Source organism: Neopelma chrysocephalum, unplaced genomic scaffold, assembly GCF_003984885.1.
Source record: "Neopelma chrysocephalum unplaced genomic scaffold, ASM398488v2 Primary Assembly neopelma1_26, whole genome shotgun sequence".
NCBI classification, from domain to species: domain Eukaryota; kingdom Metazoa; phylum Chordata; class Aves; order Passeriformes; family Pipridae; genus Neopelma; species Neopelma chrysocephalum.
The window spans coordinates 21,275,878-21,281,935 of NW_020897695.1; the positions used below are offsets into that span (position 1 = coordinate 21,275,878).

The 6,058-nt window shown below is 38.6% G+C and overlaps 1 long non-coding RNA gene across 2 annotated transcripts; it reads right to left on the reverse strand.

Moving 5' to 3' along the window:
- Positions 1 to 998: 998 nt before the first annotated feature.
- On the reverse strand, positions 999 to 5,602 carry LOC113964059. Of its 2 annotated transcripts, XR_003533040.1 has the most exons (4): positions 5,556 to 5,602; positions 5,344 to 5,430; positions 5,005 to 5,065; positions 999 to 1,797 (listed from the first exon to the last, which is right to left on the reverse strand). It is a non-coding gene; the product is annotated as an uncharacterized LOC113964059 (long non-coding RNA). The 2 variants fall into 2 exon arrangements; XR_003533039.1 differs by lacking the exon at positions 999 to 1,797 and having other exon boundaries at positions 4,660 to 5,065.
- Positions 5,603 to 6,058: the final 456 nt, after the last annotated feature.

Consider the following 6,058-nt stretch of genomic DNA (forward strand, 5'->3'; position numbering starts at 1 on the left):
AAAAAATGAGTCCCAAATTTTATCTTCAAGAGGACCTTGAGATTAGCTCAGTTGGTTAGAACATAGTGCTAATAACACCAAGGTCATGGGTTTGATCCCCGTATGGGCAATTCACTTAAAAGTTGGACGTGATGATCCTTGTGGGTCCCTTCCAACTCAGAACATTGTGTGAATCTCTGAAATGATAGAAATGATTCATTAAAACCAAAACTAGGAGAGGTGAGTTGGTGACTGTAGGAAGAGGAAAGATGGAGAAAGAGTAGAGATCTAGAGACCACATAGACATGTACTTCCTAAATATATGTGTTACACTTCAGATTTTAAGCCATAACCTGCCCAGAGTGGTTACATTTTATTTAAGACTTTTTAAAAGCCTTTTAGTTCATTTTAACCTCAAATTCGCATCCAGAGAAAGAGTCACACACTTCTCTAAGGGAAAGTCTTTTAATTTAGTGAGAAAAATAAGATATTTTGGCAAAATGTTTTACAGGAGTAAAATACAATCAAGAAAAAATATTTCACTAAAACACTCATCACAAAAAAAACATTTCACAGAAAAAAACCACTACAAATAATCAATATACCACCTTTAGTAAAACACAGTTCATTGGTTTTAAGTTACCCACAAGGAAAGGAAAAGAGTAAAAGAAGAAAACAGGCTAAAAGGATAAAGAAAGAGAGAAGTAGAGAGAGGACAGGAAAAATGGTTACCGACAAGATCTGATGGTTCACATGGTGCAGGCAGCAGGAGAAAAGAGAGAGACAGAGCTCACGTGGAGTCTCGTGTATTTGCAGAGAGCAGTTTTCCCTCCCAGGCAGGATATCCAGTCAGTGCCTCCCAGGCCAGAGTGAGTTGTGCTGTAGGCAGTCACAGGCTCCAGGGGCGTGGTGTGGGTGGGCTACCGGGCAGGTCTGCCTTGACTGACAGCCCGGCTGCACCGCCTTCAGTGATGCCATGGGCTCTGCGTGGGCTGAACCACCATGTCGGCTACAGGACCTTCCGGCTCTGCCCTGTGCCCTCAACAGGCCTTATGTTGCAGGCCTTACCATGTTCCTGCAGGTCTGGGGCCAGCCCTTCCCCACACGCACACACACAGTGACAGTGAGTTGGTTCTGACCCATATCAATAACTTGGTGAGGTTCTGATCCTGTATCTCACAAGCAGTTCAGTGGATATTATATTCAGCCCAACTGTATGATATGTTCTGCCTGTGTAACCTTAAAATTGAATGAGGAACTACTCAAGAAGCACGTTTTTATAAATATTAAGTTGAATAGCATTCACTGTTCTAAACCCTACTGCGTATGATAACAGAGCAAGAATGCTCACTATAAGGTAACTAAAAAGGTCTAAAAAAAACAATCTCACACCCCCCCCAAACAAAACAACACTTATACCAGCACAAAGTGAGATTTTTGATAAAGGAAAGACTTACACTTTTTCAGAATTTATTAGGAATGTTCTTCTCAGAAAGTTTGAACTAAGCAATGTCCTCTTTAGAATTACAGACATAGAGTGACTTGCATGAAAATGCCATTGACCACCCATAAGAAGAATGCCTAAACAATACATTGGTAGCAAGAATTGTGGAATGAATATGTGCTGCCAAACAGTGGCACAAGCAGATGTTTTGTGGAGGCTTATGGGGGATTTCTGCATGGGCACCTAGGAGAGGCAGGGAGACTGTAGTTATGCTCTACCAGATCTTGCTATGCTGGAGATTCCTAAATGCATCTGTAACATCCAGCAGAAGATTTCTAGCAGACATCTGGATTGGGTCCCTCTATACTGCTCGACTAAAGAGATAAAAACAGAGCTGAGAAATTACTTCAAAATATGTAAAATATTTTGAGGATTAAGTCCTCTTAATTAGTAGTGATAGTGAGAGAATAAAAAGAATTTGAAATGACCAACCACTTCATATCACATATTGGGAAATCACCTCAGTGAATGCAATCCAGCAAGCTAAATGTCCTGACAGCGCCCTAAAATTTCTTTTCTGCTGACAATTGGATGAAAAGCAATGAAAATTCTGTCTACACACAGGCTGTGGACACAAGAGTTCAGTGACTCAAGCAGATCCCAGACAGATAATAACTACTGCTTTCATTTCTACAAACTATGAGTTCAGAAGCTTAAGCTGATACAAATAGTGTGTTTTGCCATTGTAAGCTCTCTCTTCTGCTTATCTTTATATTTTATGCTGTGCTTATCACAGTGGTATTCCTCCTAGGCTACTCTTCCCACAAAACACTCTTGCCAAACTCTTAATGATCCATTCATCTTGTGTCTTGATATTAAAAACCTCATGCAAGGCATGATAAACACTAAGGCAATTAGCTATACCACCTGCCCCATTCCACCTACTTGCCTGATGCTACAGGAGACACCACCACATCAACAACAACTACAAATCTGAATCCAAATCCAGGCCAATAAGATGACCTTCCACAAATTTCCAATTATGTTTATTTTTGGCTACTGAATAAGACAATCTTCCTTCTTACATCCTATTAGTTTGTCCCAGGAAGTATTTAGAACTAGAAAATGGAAAAACTTCACTACAAACTATCACAGAAAGATGAAATTTAAAAAAAGCAAAACAAAACACATAAATTGCAAACAAACATATGCCCTTCAGCCAGTCGGCATAGCAGAAATGTGGACATTCCTTTGGAAGAAAGGACTTCTATTTTGTGGCAAAACTGAATATATAACTCGTGCTTTCTACTAAGCAAACCCTAAACACTATACATAATGCATATGCATATTTGAGGTTGAATGTTGGCTGGGGGATAGAAAAATATAACCAACCAAAACCAGACATTCCTTGCTTCAAGATGGAAGTACCTATTTACTGTTTTAAGAGGGAACAACTAAAGATCTCCTTACTTAAAACTGTTCCCACAAAAAAAGTATATTAGCACAGCTACACCAACTCTTTTGCAAAAGAGTTGAACAGAACAAAAAAATATAGACATGTAAGGCAAGTATAGGGTCCCTACATACCACTTATGGAAAAAATATGGTTATTACTGCAGTTTGTTTTCCTACCCAGTTGTTACTAGTTTCAGTGAAAATACTTATTTAAGGTATATAAGTCTGACTCAGGAAAATATTTTAAAATACAGAGCTTTAAGAATTTGCATACTTTTAGTGATTTTAATAAGAATCAATGGCAAGCATTAATTATTCACTTAGGAATCCTGCTAACCGGGAGCCATAGTCCATTATTTCTGTAACAATGGAACGTAAATAATATTCTTAGGTTGAGTACTGTAAAATTCAGTGGCTATTCTACTGTAGGCTAGCTAACAATACTTTCTGGAGGATCGATATGTGTAATGCTATTTAGATCTGTGCAACAAGAGAAGTTACAATACTTATGAGGATAACTGTATTACTTAGCACTGGTAAATACTGCAACCACAGACATGTTACTTTTATGTTTCCATTATCATGGCACTAAAATCATGGAGCAAATTAAAAAGCTCTTGTGACAAACCTTTAGGAAAAAATCTACGCCAAGTGAAATAATAGAAGAACTTTTACTTCGGAAAGCACTTTCGGAAGAAGCATGAGCTTTGTACTTAGCACTGTTTCTGATCTGAAAATTTTATTCGGCAACCAAATCTTTCATTAAAAGATAGTGGGAGACAATAATTTGACACATAAACTTTCTTTCATTTCCTCATCGTAGGAGAGAATTATATGAAACATATACTCAAATTTTCTAAATTTTGCAAAATCTTCTTATATTATTAGTTTCTAAAACAGAGTAACTGAAAAAAATTTGTGTATATGGTACTATTTTTTGTGGACACATTGTAAACCCACTGGAAGATTAATTCCAAATTCACTCTCCAAGACACTTTCATTGTTGAACCTTAATTTCTTGTTTCCACTCAATTATAGTTTCTCTCTTAATATCAAGTTAGGGCAATTTCTCTAATAATTACTAGATAATGACTGAATTCACACAGAGACCAAGGCAGTTGGGCAGCAGAATGGAGAACAACTGTGCCCAGTGTTGGATCACATGGTTTTCCCTTTGAACCCAGTATCTTGGCAGATATAAATGGAAGAAAAATCCAATTTTCATGGAATCATAGAATTACAAAATTATTTGAATTATTAGAATGGTTTGCATTGGAAGGGACCTTACAGATCATCTAGTTCCAGCCCCCCTGCCATGGGCAGGGATACCACTCACTGCCCCGCTTTTGATCAGGGCCCCATCCAGCCTGGCCTTGAACACTGCCGGGGATGGGGCATCCATAACTTCTCTGGGCAATCTCTTCCAATTTCTCACCAACCTCACAGTAAAAAAGAAGTCTTCCTTATGTCCAGCCTAAATCTATCTTCTTTCAGTTTAAAACCATTGGTCATTATCCTGTCACTTCAAGCCTTGGTAAAAATTTTCTCTCCGCCTTTCTTATGAACCCCCTTTATATATTGAAAATGCTCCAGTAAGGTCAGCCTAGAGCCTTCTCTTCTCCAGGCTGAACAATCCCAATTCTCTCAGCCTGTCTTCATAGGAGAGGTGCTCCAGCACTCTGAGCATCTTTGTGGCCTCCTCTGGACTTACTCTAAAAGGTCCATGTCTTGTGCTGGGGACCCTAGACCTGGATGTAGTACTCCAAGTGGGGTCTCAGGAGAGCAAAGATATTTTCACAAATAACAGCATGTAGACATTTTATGCAGAAGAGGCTGACAAAGACACCATTCAGTGTGTAATTATTAGCCAGATCTGAAAACAAAAAAAATATTTTTAATTATTGTGGTTAAGCTGTGTGCTCTGTTTCCCTTAGGCAAGCCATTTGTTGCACAATTTATGCTAAATGAAGTGTTCTCCAATTCACAGTGTATTGTTTCATAAAAAGAGGGAAAATGCAAATGGTATGTGCCCATCCCTCTGACCAGTTCACATGACACAAGACAACCTTCACCTACCATTAGCAACAGTGCTATAGCTTAGCAATATTTGTTTCTAAATATCTAACCTGAATGCAATCACCAGGCAAGCTGCACCAAGAAATTTTTCTCCTTTAGAAATATGAATGGCTGAAAAGAAAATGTCAACAATAACAAAAAATTCCATACACTTTCTACAAACTGGAATACTTTTGCAGATGATGTAAATCTTTTGTTCTACAGTGGATTGCAATTATCTAAACAAAAGGATTACAACTGCCAACTGATTTTTGGTAGTAATACTGAAAACTGAGAGAAGTTTCAGTAAGAGATTTGCCAGTTGGCACAATAAAGAAGGGAAACCCCTCCAACAGGCAGCACATGATAGAATTCCTCCCTCCCAAACATACAGAAGCTGCAGTGCTTACTTGGGATTTTCTTCTTTCCTTTTCCTTACATTGAGGCAGCTTCCACAGCTTATATTCAGGTCCTCAAAACTTGCTCTTGTTCCAGTGCTACAAATGCAGAACAATTATGCTTATGTGAGTGGGCATCAAGAAGAGAACCTGGCAGAGAGCATAAACTGAAAATAGCTTGTTTTCCTGTTTCATGAGCTCACAACTTATCTCAAACCACTTACTCAGGGCAAAACACCCCTTCCGTTCCCCGTGCGCATCCTGTGAGATGGCTTCCACTATGATGCAACATCACAACCTGCCCTGGGAAACTCTTGTGAAACATTTGGAGCTTCATCAGCAGAGCAAAGGGTGGCATGGGTCTGCTTAATTTCAGAAAATGGCAGGGTTGGAATTACAATGTGGTGACAGGATTCATCAGAAGAATTTATTTCCATGCTATGGCCCTGTGGCCTAATGAATTGGAAAATATTTGTCTATGTTCTCTGCTTAAGCTCTAAATTAAGCTGACACCTTTTATTAAAAATGCCAATTTTATGAACTCAAATACATGACATGCTCTTGCCTGGTTGATAATACAAGTTTCATTGCAGTTCTGTGTATAATGACAACATTTTTTTCTTGGCATACACAGGGGCTATAAATTCTCCACAGGTGAAACTCTTATATCCTGAATATTGTATTCAGTACATTGTCTGTATTGTTTCTACGTAAATCAACAAGTATA